The sequence below is a fragment of the Colius striatus genome, chromosome 3 (genome assembly GCF_028858725.1).
Source record: "Colius striatus isolate bColStr4 chromosome 3, bColStr4.1.hap1, whole genome shotgun sequence".
NCBI classification, from domain to species: Eukaryota; Metazoa; Chordata; class Aves; order Coliiformes; family Coliidae; genus Colius; species Colius striatus.
Window position 1 is genome coordinate 29,661,244 of NC_084761.1, and position 17,774 is coordinate 29,679,017.

Sequence of the window (17,774 nt, forward strand, 5' to 3'; positions counted from 1 at the left end):
ATAAGTAAAACTACCTTGTAATAAGAAGGCTAACGCTACCTGGAAAATTGGAACACCATAGGAGTGAGAAATTTATCAGCTTTCCAGGACATGCATGCTTGTGAACAGACACATTGAGATTTATGTGATTTAAAATTTATTTATTTATTTTATTTTGAATCAAATGGAAGAAAAAAAAAATGCAGTCCCAGGGCACTGAGGAGTCTCATTTCATCTCCCTTAGTGACAATATTCTAGCTATTAGCCTACAGGAAGGAGAGACTTCAGAGATGTTAACCAAACAGATGCACACAATGACAATAAATTCCTAATGCACAAGTGTGACACTGAGTACATCCAGAACAAAAAAAAGTTGAAACTGCATCAAGAGTCAGTAACAGATTTGAGATGACAAGACTGTACATAATTCATGAAACTGAACTTTGAACTATAGTAGTGGCTGTGATGTGGCTGGGTATCAGGGCTGTGCCGTGTGCTCACAGTGACGTCCTTATTTCCCTGAGTGATACAGGAACTTGCTACCAGTCCCAGAAGAGCTGAAGCCATAGATTGAGAGGAGACAATAAACCGACTTGAAACAAGATGATCAGTTGAACTCCCAGGCTCCACCACAGCAAAGCACTTGATGTGTTGAGGAGGGGCCTCAGGTGGGAATTTTGAGCTGTCTTGCCAGTTCTCCTGGGCATCTCCTACTGTGCCTGGGCTAGTGGACAGAGCTCTTCCTGTGTGCTGGGTGTGCAACCAGGCTGCTCCAGAAAGATCTCCATTTAGTTCATCCTGCAGAATCAATCAAATTACTCATAGATGAAACATATAATTAGTCAGTAGAAACAGTTCCTGTATATGCATAAACGGCTATGTGGAACAGTCTCTTTGCATAGTTAAGATAGGATATGGTTTTTGTATGTTGTTTAAATTACCAGTGGATGTTACCTTGTGTGAGTTGGTTATACATGACCAGCAGCCAGAGGGATTGTAGAGAGACAAAGAGGGCATTAGTTTGGGGCATCTAACTCTATCCAGTTGAAGGCGCTACTTCAGGAAGGCTCCTCCTGATTTCTGGACACTGACTGACCATCTTGTTCAAGAGATCTGGTTCCCCAGGTGAGCATTTATCCTGTGCAGTTTTGTATGCTTTTTGGCTTTCTTCAAAAAATGCCATGTCTGTGAGTGACTGTGAAACTTTTTGAATTGTGAGAATGAAAAAGAAATCAAGTAACCATACTTCATCCTTTTATTATTTTTTTTTTCAGAAAGCAGAGGCAAAATATGGTTTTTTTTTTTCTTTTCTTTTGTTTTAATGGAACAAATGAAGAAATGGTGATCACTAGCACTACAGTGAATATCAAATGAATATATAATAACAGAACATTAGGAAACAATTAGAAAAAGTGCCTAGACATTATTAATTCATGTGCTATTCATTAGGCTAACATTGATCATGTAAAATAAGTGTGGTGTTAGTTACATTTTAATAATTTAGTTTTGGAGAAGGACTAATTATTTTCAAATAGAGATGGGAAGGATCAAGTTTTATTAAAAAATTATGGAATGTCCAATTTACAGTGTTTTCACAGGATAATGTGTGACTGCTGATATTGGTAACAGTGGAGAAAATCACAGGAATTGTCCATGTGTTAAAACTCTTACAGCACTAGTACATGCATTGTTTCCATAAAATAGCTGTTGTGGACTATGAGCTGGGTGTGCTGTGCAGCACAGTCTTGTTTTCACCCCTCCAGGTTAGGGCTTCCATTAGGTCTGTTTTGTACATCAACAAAAATACTGGGGAATGCAATCACACAGAATCACCTGTTGTTCTGAAGGGATTCAGAGTCAATGAGGGACATGCCTTCTCTGGGTACAAATGGAAAATAAATGGAGGTGGACTAGCTGTGCTGCATTTACCATCCACTGCAGAAAGCTTGTAGGGTCTTCCAATCCCCTGTGAAGAAAGAAGTTGCCCATTTCTAATTGGAAAATTATCTCTGATCTTTCACAAGTGTATGCCTGAGAGCAAACCTGAAAGCTTAGTGACTTCTTCACAGTAAAAGTCCTATTATTTAGACTGCAGAGGTTCAGATAAGGAGCTCAGGTGGTGTAGATCCAGGTGGAGCAGTTGTGAATTAGAGATGCAGATATTGACATACTTCCCAGTGAAGCTGCCAAGCTCCAAGCCTGTTTGGATCTTTTGTAAGTGGTAGCTGCTTTCCATTTGTTCTCCCTTTTTTCTTTCTCCAGGCAAAGAAGATCATCAATGCTTCCAAAAGGGAGAGGTGGATCTTTAGGATCTTCTCTGCTACCTAGGTGCAGTTCTATGAGCTTTTCTTCTTGAACTGAGACCCTCACAGGTGTTGACTTGTGCTTTGAAAATAGCATGCATCCCCATTCTGTATTTTGCTGTAACTTGTAGTTTAGGAGACCTCAGATCAGTCATAATGATATAGCCTAAACACAGAATGACAGCTGAAATATGAGAACTGGTGAGCTAAACCTAAGATGATACAAATGGTAGTTTCAGCTTAAATGGTGTTTGGGAAAAGCCTGAGAACAGGTTCAAGATGAGTGTAAACAAAGCCCACTGTATCTTTTTGGCTTTATACTTCTTTGGTTACTTTGTTGCATGTACAGGAAGATCAACTTTTAAATTATAGTAAGATACACTTACTCAGAGTTGCATCAGGTTTACTTTGATACATATATTGCCTTTCCTGTAATCTCTGAGTTTGGTTTATTTACGTTATTCCAGGGTAAGAGTAACCTATATTTTCTGTAGGTGGATTGGTTGGTTTAAATTCACAGAAGCAGCAACACGTTCTTGCTTTGGTAGTGGACTACAAATGGATGCTTTTTATTCCATTATCTTCCTTAGTTTTATATAGTATTGATGAAATTGAAAATCAGTGACCTGACAAAAACAAAATAATACGGCATGAAAATTGCTACCATGATTTCATACTGTGTTAATGCAAGGATGTCATTCCCACTTCAGAATAATAACAGTGTTTCGCTTCTGAACTTACGGCATCTCTCTCCCTCTCTCTTTTTCCCCTCCCCACCTCCCGCCCTTTTCTTTTTTAAAGGAGAGCTGATAACGCAGTGAAATTCTCGTTAATGACACCTTTTGGTAGTTTGTTAGAGAATAGCCATTAACAGTTAATTTTTTTGAAGTAGCCAGAAGAATTTCTGTATTCCCTAAGCATATGAAGAAACATAGGGTGGAGAGTGCACATAGTGAATTGCTGTAGTTCACCAAGAAAGAACTGGGCCTATTAGTCACCATAACATCATTAAATGCAGAATCCAGGATTTTTTCTATGAGGCACTGATGGTCCTGGAATATGCATAAGTCATATTTGTTCTATTCTCAAGTGTACTGCTGTGTCCAGTGAAGAGCTTAAACCAATTCCTGTTACCCTACAGGGGCCAGAAAAGATTTAAGATGTTAAATTCTGATTAAGCTGCTCCCTGAACTTGGAATGGTGTGACCAAGTTTTGCATTCAGTCAGCTTAGTGATTACAGACCTCCTTAGTGAACCTTCCTAGCTTGCTAATAATGGTAGAACCTTACAATTTGGTTGTAAAAAAATTTAATTTTATGTCAAAGGTTAGAAAGTAATTGGCAAATTTTGCCATGGAGGAAGAATGTCTTGTTCAAACTGCCGTCTTAAAGACTTTTAACTGTTCTGATAGGGAGGGAGCAAAGTCCAAGGTTAAAGGCCAGTATTAGCAACAACTCCATTTTTTTGTCTGTCTGTCTGCTCCTTCATTGCTTGCAGGAGAGCGTGAGCTTGGCTGTTTTATGTGTGGAGATACAAAGGTATGGGGAAGAAATGGAACACTGCATCTTCACTTCATACTCTACCTGATTTGTCTCAGGAATACTCTACAATTAAGAAAAATAAAAATAGAAGATTTCTTGCATTTAAGATGGTGAGCTGAAGGGCTACTGATGTAAAGATCTCTGTGTGTATATACTTGCTTTATGGTTAAAGCATTCACCTGCATTACCTGAGATCTGAAGTGATTCAGAATCTCTTCTCGCATACAAAGAATATCCTTGACATCATATGTTTAGGCAGAAAACAATTTATGATTCATTGGACCAGAGAGAAAATACACATGAACATGAAGTTCAACGGTTTGTGTTCACCTGAGGGCTCCAGTTTCCATAATAAGGACAGCTTTAGCTCCAATGTCAGCTTTTGGCACAGGGATTTGAAGTTCCCTTTCCAGCTAAGATGGCTGATATGCTGCAGAATTCTCCAGTTTAACATTGTCCTCTAGAATATCATTGCCTCCATGGGGAGAATGGAGAATTCTCTGTTAGATATGGTAACTTACATCTTAATAGACAAGTAAAAATATAGGGTTGCATTCTCCTAGCATTCAGCCCGAAAGAGTGTTCTGACTATTTGTTGATTGTTTCATGGCAGCATATAAGAGGTACCTCATCCTGTGACTATAATAAAAAAAACAACGACAACCTTTTATTTTGAAAGAGGTAACATTGGTCACCTCTTGATTAAGATAATTTTTTGTGAACTCACAGTTCTGTCCTGCACATCTCTTATTAGTAAGTGCTAACTTTTTTTTCCAAATAGGCCATATCTGATTACACCTTTGGTTATCATTCTGTCACGTCATCTCTGAGAGAGAATGATTGGGGAAATTTTCAGTCTCTAACTGATAGTTCTAGGACAGATATAAAACAGATGATGAAAGGAAAAAAAGTCTCCTTTCCAAAGATAATTTCTATTTGCTGAATTAATTCTATTTTGTAACCAAGTGTTTCAAATCCATCACTAACTCCTGCCTGCCTTTTAGAGTGCGGGAAGCTGTCTGTGCTCTGCGTTGTTGATAACGTGTTGTCTACTTTGGTTTTAGCTTTGTTTCTTAAACTGCTCTTGCCTGTTGTCACTTTTTTTTTTCTGGTTGTCTGCAATTTTAGCATTTTTTGTTTGTTCTCATCCCCTGCTGCTTTTACTTCATTGCAGCTGTCTATGGGGTTTTGCTGTGAACTGCCCATCTGATGGGTTTCCTGCTGATTTTACTTGATTGCTAGAGCACCAGCATTAGTTGCACTGTGCACTGGAACACTGTCCATGGACTCTGCATCAGCTGAATGGAGACTAGAGCTGTCCTGCTCTAATGCCTGGCCTAGTCCATTAGCCTGCAGTGTTGGAGGGGTCCTCCAAGACTGGACAGTACCAGCCAGATAGCTGAGAAAAGGGATTTATTGGTCTGTTCTTTCCTTTTTACATATGTATGCCAGAGTGTTCTCTAAATGTGGTTATTTAGTATGTGCATTTTGCTGTTACAGCAACATAGGAGGTTGCTGTAACTTAATGAAGATGTCCTAACTTAAGTATAGGGATATCATTAGTTGCTTTGGTTTTTTTTCCTAAACGTGGTGGTATAGGTTTTTTGTAAGCAACAGTATTTTTCACTGTACATAGAATAAATTTTTAATGAATATGCTCTGTTTGCAATTACTTGTTATGAAAAACAGATTTTTATTACTGAAAGAAGCATGAGGCAAAAAAAGAGTAGAGGTCAACATTCTTTACTATAGAATTTAAATTTACCGTAAAATTAAACCTTCCAGTTGAATTACATATATTGATTTCTAGCCTTTGTTGAAGCATCTGTTCAGTCTTGTATCTTGAATTTTTTCAAAATACTTTTTAGTATAAGGATATGCACAGGCTAAGGGTTAACACAGGGATGGAGATAAAAGTAAAAAGATATGTTTTATATAATATACGTGCTAATATATTTATTGAATATAGTTGTGTTTTATGGGTAGGTATGGAGTGAGAACTGCACACCTCCTCTATGAAGACCAAGTGATAGTGTGCTATGGAAAAGTGCAAATAGAGTATGGAAAAAAAGGTAGAACAACAAAAAAAAAAAAGATAAATACAGGGGCTGCAGGTATTATACCAGTACACTTGGACTTTGTTTTCGGTAGTTTCTTTCTTCTTTTTGTAAGAGGAAAGATCTTTTTCAGGACTTACAGATTCTTTAGGTTTTAGTTCTTTTTTTAAAATTTACCTTTATTAATATTCAAAATGTTTAGCCATTAAGGGGCAAGAGAGACCATACAGGGAAAGGGCAGGAGAGGGAGAACTGGAAGATGGTGCAGGAGAAACATAATGGGAAGGAGTGAGAGTGGGTTTGGGTGAATTGCCAAATGGAAAAATGACCTGAGGGAAAACCTTAGAAATCAGGGTGGTTCCAGTGGTGTTTCTTTTTCCTGCAGAGAGTTTCTTTATCTGCAGAGACTAGAGTCCTCCTAATATTTTTATTATCTAAATATATGGGACAAATGTCTTTGGGACACTGGGAGGGAAATATCCCACAGGCTTTGTTCTTTGCAAGAAAGTGCAGAGTCAGGGAGATAAAGGATAGTACAGATAATTCCTGTTCTCTTTTTTTTCTGCCAGGGAACTCTTCAAACTCCCTCTGTATGCATGCAGTAGATCTAAAATAAAAAGTCATTTTCATACCTCCCCAGTTTCTGAGAAATCAAGCCTACACCTAAATGCAGATTTCACTCTGTGGTTGGATTGTGTTTAGTTTTTTTGGTGAAGAATTCCTAATAGTTTTCTTCCTGATGATTTACAGTTCTTCCACTCTAGGGATGCAAAAGGAATAACTTTTCTAATGCCAGATTAACTGCTAACAAAATTCACATTTAGAAACAGATGAAGAACAGTGAAGCACTCAACCGGTTCCAAAGAGACAAACTGGTAATGTTTTAATTTATTCTGTTTATTTCTGTATAATTTATCTTTTCATTCAAATGAAAGAATAGGTTGTATTCAAATGCTGCATGAATGGAATGGTCAAATTTCACATTTGTGAGAAAAAATTCTCAGAAAACCAAGGTATGTATTTTTAAATCAGCTTAATTCATTACTGAAACAATATGTCTTCAAATGTGTTGGGTGGTTGTCATTGGAACCCTAAGTTGCACCTGAATATCCTCTAAAAAGAAACACCAATTGACCCAGAATATTTTGTTTTGATGCAGACATTGTTGAAGGCACTCTGTGCAACAGCTTTCCAAGTCAGGTTTATCAATTAAATTAGGACACTGGATCCCTAAATCAAGTATTTCAGGCCAGAGTAGAGGCAGAGGCTGCTCTCATGCTCCTAAACTTGGAACACTTCACTTCTGGCACAGGCCTTGCTACCATGCATCAGCTGTGAGGTAGACTTTTTGTGTAGCCAAGGGTAGATTTTTATCTTGTATACACTGTGTTGCTTTAGGGACAATATCAAATGGCACTTTAGAAGAATATGCATCAATGATTTTCCAAAAATATTCAAGAGATCTGGACTGATCTACCACTGTATATGCCACTTCCTCATGGTATCTCTGTGTATAGGGGCTTGTTTGCATTATTGGTGATACTTCTCTTGCTTCCTTTTATTAAACATACTGTGTTAATAGAATCTTAGTCCAGAAACCATCCATGTGGTCTCTAGAAACAGGAATTTCAGTTTGCGCCAGTTACTGATATAGGATTTAAACAGCAAGCAGAAAATGTTTCCTACTTGTGGTCAGGAAGTATCTAGCAGTAGTCCTTTGACGGTGTAGGCTGGTCACAGTAGATGGCAAAAAGAAAAATCTATTCCAGATGTTTACATTATGCTTTAGGTTGCAGAAAATTGCCACAATTCTATTTCCTTAATACATAACTTGCTCTTGTTAATTGTTGTACAATTATTGAATAAAGAATTTAGAAGAAATTATAAAAGGCAATATATAATAGATATTGGTATGAATTACTATAGTGCAAAGTACTTATCTCAGCAGGTGTTTGTTAATGGATACGTTTGCTTTGATACTGTTAGAATACGTGTGTAGTGATACAATGCTTTGTGAAACACACATTAATACTTACTTTTATGAAAATAAAAATACAAGATCGTTCACTCTGATTTATGGCATTTTAGGACTTAGAGAAATTAAGCATTCTTCTCATTTAATTATGTCTTATAGAGAAACTATAATCTGTTAATCTCTAAAGCTTCAGTCTTTTAGTTTACCCATTGGCACTTGCTGACATGGAACCTGCAGAGCCTGCAGTAGGAGCTGTACTCTACAGCTTGGAGGAATGCACTCAAAAAGCAAAGGCCAAATTTTGCCTACATATGTGCAGCGTGCTTTCACTTCAGGGCAGGTGATCTGCACTTGGGCTAAACAATAAATTGATTTGTCAGTTCAATGACTGACTTAAAAATAAATAAATTAAAATGGTTCCAGTTGACAAGAAACAGATCTCTCTTCCCTCCTCCCACCCTTTTTTTTTTTCTAGCGAATCAAAGCAACGAGTTTTATTCAACCAAAAATGCATTTGCAGGCATTTTCAACAAAAGCTAGATTTACAGGAGGATATAGCTGCTACCACAAAACAGGACCGGCAGTTTTCATATGCATGTTGGATCAGAAATAGTTCAAATCTCTAGTGATTTTAAGAAGTACTTCCTGCCCCACTTTTTGCCCCACACCCTCTATCCCCCTTCCAACTTCAAAGAAAATTTCCTAACTGTGGAGCTATATGTTGTTACAGAATGCCATGCTTTTCTGTTGGAACAGCTCCACTAGCTATAAAATGCTTAAGCATCTATTTTGGTCAGCAATACAAAAAGTAACTATCCCCTGCTGCTTAGCATACCCTCAAGGGATGCCCAGGTTCCTATATTAATGAATATTTAAGCGCTTAATAGAAAAAATGAGAGACTAAGGAGGCCCCTGCCCACAATACTTTATTACTGTGTGAGTAAAGTATTTTCTGAAACACTTGTTTTGTTACAGGGATATTTGATCTGAAACCAAGCCTCTATCAGCTCATTCTAATTGCTGGGCTGCAAGGTGGGAAAGCTCCTTTTATTGCAAAGTATCGTGAAACTAAAAATTGCTAAAATATTGTGAAAAATTAAGAAGTAGACACTTTGAAATTAGTGATTCACTGCCTATGACTACTTGAAAGGAGATTGTAGCCAGGTGGGTGTTGATGTCTCTTTTCCCAGGAAAAGGCCTCAAGTTGTTCCACAGGATTTAGACTGAATATTAGGAGAAATTTCTTCACCAAAAGAGTTGTCAAGCATTGGAGCAGGCTGCTCAGAGAAGTGGTTGAGTTACCATCTCTGGACATGTTTAAAAGATGTGTAGATATGGCACTTAGAAATACAGTTTAATGGTGCACTTGGCAGTGTTTGGTTTACAGTTGGACTCGATGACCTTAATGGTCTTTTCCAACCAAAATGATTCTTTGAACTAATCATTGGCATGACTGAGGCTTTTGTTTCTTTTTTGTTATTCATGGAAGTTACTCAGTGTGATTGCTTCACAAGTATTTTTGGAGGAAGAAGTATTTACTTAAAAAAAAAATTAATCCAAATCTAGAAGATAGGTTTTATCTTTTAATCCAATACCCAGTTTGTAAAGACATATATGCAGTCAAGCAGGAAAATTCTTACCTGGCTGAAGTGAGAGCATCTCTTCACACAGGTGAAGACATAGGTGTCTTTTCTGTCATATCTCACCTTATTTGTGTGTGCCCTATAGTGGAGAGTATGATGTAGTTAGGATCCATGCAGAAGGGACATCAAAACCTGGGAAAAAAAGAAAGGAGTCATAGCCAGAACCAGTGGATGCTTGGCATTTCTGTCTCTGATTTTGATAGAATTGCTCAGGCATTAAGGCATCCCAGAGGAAAGGATGGGAACTTGGGAAACTATCAGAATATGATTCAGCCACCTCTCTTATAAATTAAACATATTTATTTTGCTGTCATATGAGTCTCAACACACATTGTCAACTGTCTTGTATCTCACAGTCTCAGATGATTACTGTGATTTGCAGTATGTAGTGTGGTACTCTTTAAAGAAGCAAGTCTGTAAGTCTCCATTAATTAGGTGATATATATGAATAGCATTGCTATTTGACCAAAACCAAAAAATGTTCTGTGGACTTGTCTCAATACAGTTTGAAGATTGTAAGGGTTTCCTCCTTGAGTTGGTTTTTACCTTTTGGTCCTGATTCCTTTTCTTCCCTTACAGAAGGGTCAGGGGGAGGGGGAGCTTAGGAATTTGAGACCAGCACTTCAGGCATCTCTTGACTGTACTGCAACAATGTGTGTTCAGAAACAATGGGTCAAGCCTTTGTCATTCTCTGATCAGGAAAGTAGAAGAAAGATGGTTGATTTTTTGTAAAGCACACCATCTGTCTGTGTCATGCAAAATCTCAGTGACTCTGTACTATGAATAGGGTTATCTGAAAATTACCTTAAATTCGAAATGCATGTTATTTCTTTCAATTTTCTGTCCAAATTTTGAGTAATGTATTTTATTCCACTAACTATATTTTCTCCCATATTTGATAGGCCTTTTTTGTTTTGGTGGGTTTTTTGGTTTTTTTTTTTTTTTGGTTTTATGTCTCTACCTAATTGCAAATGCTTGGTAGACTAATTAAGATTTCTGAAGGTTTAACCTTATCTTCTAAAGTAGATCCAGAGACTTGTCATGGTGTTAACTCAGTAGGGTACAGGGAAGGATTCCAGAATAGGTTGTGTAATATTGCCAAGCAGGGCTTTTCTGTTGAGATGACTTATCCTATAAAGCTTAGGTCAGTGTTAATGGGACAGGAGAGATTTAATCCCCTGGGAAAGTGTTTTCATCACATGAAATGAAAAAGAATTTTATCACCTGAATCTAAAAGGAATTGTGCTGATCTTGTTTTATTTAATTCTTCTGTAAATTGTTAAAGGAAAATTTATTTTCAATTATTTGCCAAACAAAAGCAATTTATTTGCTTTGCTTAAAACTAGGCACACTGTAAAGATTCTGCATCAGCAGAGGACATTTCCCTAGTTTTATTGAAAGAAAACATTTCTGAAATAATATGCTAACACAAATTACAGAAGTATTATGGAAACCTTCCCACCCGGGTAGTTTCAAATGAGATAGTAAGACAGTTCTAGTAGCTGAGTTCAGACAGATCTTACTTCTAATTCCCTTCTATTCTTGTTATTTATTACTTCTTATCTTTTAAGATTGTTCCTTCACTACATTAAATCATCAATAATTTCTTGTTATTTTTAGATATTCCTGCTTTCATGAGCATGAGCATGTGCCCTACTGTGAGGTTTCCCTTCCCCCTTGCATCCTTGGGTGAAAGACAAGAAATTTGGCTTGCCTCAGACAATGAGTGCAGCAGAGGAGGAAGGCTGAGGGCTGGATAACAGCAGTACCAGCTCTCACTGGGCTTTTGCCAGAGTTGCCGAGTGGCTTGGCCTGCACCTGGCTCACCGCAGAGCTCAAGCTTGCCCATACTAGCTGACACTGGGCAGAGGAACAGTTCTTTGTTGGGTTGCAGTATCAAAAATGAGAGAGGGGAACATAGTGTAGATTTGGAGCTTTGTTAATTGCCCAGAAAGTGGGTGAAGTCATCAGCCTGCATTTGGGCCAAACAGGCTGTGTAGACATATCCCAGAGCAAAGATTTGTGCCAAAGTTACCCCCCTTGTCTATAGCATTGACCAGACTTTAAAAATAAATATATAAATCAAAACTAAAATAAAGAAGGAAAGGAAGAAAGAAAGCATCTTTTATTGTATAATAATGAAGAGCTGTATCAAAATCCATAAATTAGGCACAACTTTAAAATCACATATAATTTCAATTACAGCCATCTGTTTCTCCTTAGGAAGAATGAAGTGAGGTCAACAACTAAATATTTTGCAACCATAAAGATTCTGGGATGCTTTTTAAGCTATATACATATGTGATTTGTGAGAAACCTATTTATATGTAAAATTTCTCATTTGAACATTCATTCCTTTTATCATGCAAACACCAAGTTTTTTGGAAGCTACAGGCTTCGAAGTGAAGTGAATGCACATATTTCAGCCTAATGTTATTGCTGGTTTGTTTTTTTTTTTTTCATTTTAACCCTCAGATATTTCTATCATCACGAAGATAAATGTCTGCATACCTTTAACTTTCAACTATGCAGATACTAGGGATCAGATGCGGCATAGATTTTCCTCAAGCAAACATAAAAACAGTTGCTGAGCCCGTTGACAAAAATTAAAACCTCAACAGATTTTTGAGAGAAAATGGGCAAGAGGACAATGTTATATGCTGGGACTCAAGGTATAAAATGAATGATTTAAATCTTTAAATTATATGTAATCATTTATTTGAATGGCACACACACAGTACTGTTCACAGCATTGAACAGAGAACAGTACATTCAGCTGTGAATGTTTTGTTGTTACCCTGGTGAGGGTTATGTCCAAAATGTAGCATATGTCATTTTACAAGTGATTTTAATGAAGTTGATAACCTTACTGATAAGGTTTTTATTAATACATAATAAAGTGAAAATACATTTTACATTCATCCTTAATGTATGACATAATGTATTCATCCTCCTTGAACCTGCAGACTTCTTGAATTCCCCAAATACGAAAAGGCAAGTGAAGACTTCAGTAAGCTTGTCCAACAATAAATCAAACAATAAAAAGAAAGGAAAATTGCTTGTAATACCTAATACTGACCTAGATGGTTAGTAACAGGAAAATCTGTTAGTACCTGTTGTATAAACCCCTAATCTTTACAGCTGTTAATAGAAACTGGAGTGCATGCATAAAAGACCACTCTTCACGGCAATGCTGTTATCCACATCAATCAAGATAATCCCACAGTAAAACCTTGCTAAAGAGGAAATGTGGCATGTTTGGGTAATGTCAATGATTAGAAAAGATGTTGCAGAAAATGCCATGCAAAGCAAGTTTAAATATTAATGCCCAGTTTCCTAGCCCTTTTCAGCTGAGAGTCTGAAATTATTTACATGGACTTCAAAAGCTGAACTCTGATTTCAGTTCCAGGTGTGAAAAAACCCAGAAGTTCATGTGTATTTAAAAGCAAGGTTTAATTCTGATCTGTAAAGCTTCACAGCTGCTTTTTCAGAAAAAGCTAATATGCAGTCTACACAAAGGTAAACTGAGTCACAGAACAGGAAAATTATTTGCTGAATGTGAACATAGTGAACCAGAGCACAAAACAAACCTCATTGTCTCTCATTACGACCTCCTTCTTCGTTGCTCAAGGAAGCACACTGCTGTTTTAAATTCACTCTACCTTAGGTTGACAATGTATTTGATGATAAGTCATCAGGGAGGACAATTTTATGCTTTTGACCACACTATAAATTCAATCCCAGGAAGATTTTCATTGGGTTTATACTATATTCTGGAGAAATCATTGAAAACAACAGAATTACATACTAAACTCTGTGAACAGTCGTGCCCTTATTTTTTACTCTATATCAAATGATAACTGAATATTTGCACTTGATGGTTGACACTCTCTGACTGCTAATCACTTCGGAAAATAACAACACCTTGTACTCTAAAGTGCCATTCCTCCATTTCTTCGACGACAATCAAAGAATTAATTCTCCTCATGTATTTATGAGGGATTTAAAAATATGTAAGTGAAATACAATTATCTCAGCTAATTTTAGATGGCTACAGTTTAAAAGTCAGGATCTCAGATGGTTCTTTTGCTTTCATTAGTTTAGTGTATTGTCCTATGAAATGCCTTTTTCCCTCCACCAGTCGGAGGAGGGATCTGGTAATTCAGGCTCAAATGACTATTTTGTCATTATCCAAAGTTAGTGAGATGAATCTCACCAGACGTTAAGCTGTGCAAGTCATCTTTCTGCAGAACTTAGCAGAATTGGTGCTTTTTGGACTAGCTGGAGCAGTACAACAGTCAAACCCTACAAAAACTAACAGCCATGGAAGAAACACAAAGGAAAGTATGAACATGTAGTAAGAGTAAATTGCATGCTAATGCATAAAAATTGCATAAAAGTCTGTGTTTCATTAAGGTGATTAGGTTTCCTAAAAGGAACCTGGCAAAGTTGTAATTATGTTTGATCAGAAGAATCACAATGTCAGATGAGATTTCGTTATTCAGCAAGCTCTCAGTTCAGTTCAACTGTATGAGACACTGTCTGACTTGAAGGAAACAACTGAAAACCCGCATAATCACTTAGTCTTAAGTACACAAGGAAGAGAGAGGAAGTATGCCTTGCTTAAATTAAAACACATCTTTAATGAAGAGCTGGGTGGAAAGGCAACATATAGGGAAGATGGGGGACAGGCAGTGTGTGTTAGGTTTTAATGTTCAAAATAGAAGAAAGACCTTTTTCCTGGAAAAAAAGACAGAAATTAAAAAATTGTTTCGTAATGACTTCAGATTTTAAAACAAGATAAGATATGATTTGTTTCATCGATAACCATCCTACTAGTAGAGCTTCTAAACTATCATTAAATAGTATAACTGATTTAATAGTTTAACTGATTTAATTAAAAAAAAGTGATTTAAAATTTTTATGGTGCTTTAAGCTCAAAACAGAGGAAAATATAAATCTTGCAATAGACTGAGATGTAGGAATACAGTTCTCACTTTGTGGTTCACTCTCTTTATGTTAAACATTTATGAACCGCATGTGCTTGGCCTTGATGGCTGTAGAAGGATGTACCTATATCTCCAAGAACATCCAAAATGTGGTGATTGGTTTGTGTGGAGATATGCTGATCATATATAATCACTTCTGATAAGTGGGAGTGGACATCAAAGGAAAATCGTGCCTCATGTTCTACTTTGGATAACCTACTTGGTTTGAGCTTTTTGTATGCTAGCACACTGAGCAGTGCCAGGGCATGTTTTCTGACCCCAGAGCCATCAGGCAGCATCTGAATGTGCTATTGAACACTTTCGGCATCCAAAGGTGGAGGGCTGCGTCCAGACTGCCCACAGGTAACAGTCCAACACACTCCAAAGGTGTGGCAAGGGCATTTGTAATGGTTTAATAAACCGCAAAAAATTAGTTTTGAAATGTTCTTTGACACCTAGATTTACTGGAATACCTACAGCACTGGTGAACTTGGATTTCTGGTGGTGCCGCTCGTTGAAAGATCATTTAGGAAACTAAGTTGTTGTGAAACATGAGGAAATACTTGTACTGAAGTGTCACTCTTTTGTAATCATAGAAATTATCAGTTGTGGTGATTACTGGATTAAAGGCGAGATAGAGGTTTATGAACAGTGAGAGCTTTTACTATAGATGGATATTATCAAATAGATGAGGATGTGTCTATTCTGAGAATCAGAGGACAAAAAGGATATATGGAATAGAGGGATCACAGAGAGATCAATAAAAACACATAATTACAATGGTGTCTGTGAACAACAATTTACTTAGGAAGAAAGTAACTCATGTCTTTTCAAAGATCAAATGTAAAATAAGTAAAAGGATTTTTTTTTCATAAAAATTAATAATTAAATTTTTGAACTTAGTGTGAGATGAATGATTGCTTCTTGGCTGATAGGCAATTCAGGGAATCTTTAACCTTCTGACCATGAGAAGCAGTGATGTTTGCTGAGAAGGATGAATCTGTCCTTACCTTGTTTCCTTACCTTGTCCCCTAAGCATCAGCTAGTGGCTGCAGCTGGAGGCAGGATTTAGCCATTTCAGTCTAACCTAGCAGGGCAGTTTCTCTTTTCCTGTACTCTAGATCATGTCTGTGGAGATCGTAAAGGGAACAAGCAACATTTGTGACAGCATTTTATTCTTTTCCTTTATCATCTACTTGTCAGCAGCCCTGAGATGGTTTTAGTACACAACACAGCAGGGAAAGTGTTGCAAGAGGCATTGGAGGGGAAGTTATGACTCTGAAGCATTTTTTTTGCCTCATTATGCTAATTCCTCCATTATCTCTGAGGTAGTGCATCATCTTGCTCCAGGTGAATTTAGGTAAGTCCAGCATTCAGCTCTTAACTCCATTGTTCTTGAGTCCTCAGTCTGTAAAACTGGGCTGCTGTCATGAGAGGTAATGATGGCGAATTCACCATCTGTGAGATTCTCAGCTTGTATTACAATAAAGAACATCAAATGAGGTAGAAGAATTCTTCATTACATGGACTTCTAGATACTGTGCCATAATGTGAAATCAGGGAATAAATCATCCAGTCCAACATTTATGTACCCAGACACCAAAGGCAGAGAACTTCAGGTTCCTTGGAACCTAAGTAAGGGCAGCTGGACGGATGCTGCTGACACAGTGAGGCTTTGTAACTCAGACATACATCACTGCATGCTGTGGATGTTTGTCACCTCTGCATTTTGGACTGCAGTAATTTTTATTCAGGCACATGTGAAATGTCTGAAGGTGAGAACCTTCTGCTTCAGTTTCCCCAGTTACAAAGTAAAAATAATTTTCATTTGCAGAGTGTTGTGATTGTTCAAGTTACTTTGAGGTTTATAGATCAAAGGCATCATAAAAGCACAAAATATATCTGTGTTCAGTAGATCATCATGAAGGATCAGAAAAATGCTGCATAGATAGTTAAAAGAAAAAGTGGAATTTTGAGCACGTGCATATGTAATTTCTATAGACAACTTTCGTTATCCTGTGAGGCAAATGTATTTCCAAATTATTAAACTAATTACAGATATTAAAACAAATATCAGTCTTCAAATCCTCTGTTGCCTTTTTTCTTTCTTTGAAGGCTCTTTATTATTTTTTTCTTACTGTGGACACCTATAAAAACTTTTAATTTGAATAATTTAGAACTTCAAATTTAATTTTATTACATCTCTTTTCATGTTACTGCAGCGTTGTCTGTGGGCTTTTAATTGGTTTTTTTGTTGTTGTCAAACACTGAAACTTCTGAAAGAAACTGCATTAATAGAATAAATAACAACAGACATAAGAAAAAAGAGAAATATTTTATTAAAGAGAATATTTCACAGAATTAAATTCTGTGATTTTAGTATTTTCTGAGCAATTACAATAGCATTAATACCAGGTTCTTATGAAAGTAACATATCTGTATCTATAGAGCAGGCGTGGAAAATGCTGCAAATACATGCCTTTGATCTAAATGACAGAAATAAATTTGCTAAGGACACGGTAACATTAAGCATGTTTAAACTGACCCGTATTGCTTGAAGTGCAGGTAGAGTATTTCTCTTTTTGATCAGGCCATTTGATTTTAAATATAAATGAAATTATGTGCATAATATGTGTAATATAATATGGCACATTAACTCTTACAGATGTAGGTTAATATTTTATTTGCATATATCCCCTAGTTTCTTCCTGTTCTGCAGTTAAATTTATCACAAGTCTGCAGGCATGACTTGCTGCTACACATGGACACGAACAATTAAGTTTTCAGTCAGAACTACAGTGAGAGACTCCACTCTGGCTGCGTTTGCTAAGCCTTTTAGTAGCTACATTGATAAGGCAGAAAGAAGTTCATGTGTGAGAAATCTGAAGTGAAGATGCAAATCTCATGCTTGGCTGGTATTTTGTTATCTAAGAATACGTTGATCCTGAGTGGCATCAGAGTAGCTTTACTTTTAGGGTAGAAGAGTATTTCTGCTGCTTCTCTTTTAAAAGTGTCTTAAATTCAGTGATAGTAGTACTATTTTCTTATTATGGGAAACTGAAACAAATTTGTTAATGTTGTGATTAGAGTTACCATTTCATAAGGTTTTAAACAGTTTTTTTACAGCTATTCAAAGCTATTTCAAAAAGTCATAGATTTGTGTCTAACATTCAATCAGACACATTTGAGTGGCTTTTCATATATTTGGAAGTTTGAGATGTGCTTTCTAGTTTGAAGCAGTCATGAATGCCTTCAATCATTTAGATAAAACAAGAATATAAAAATAAC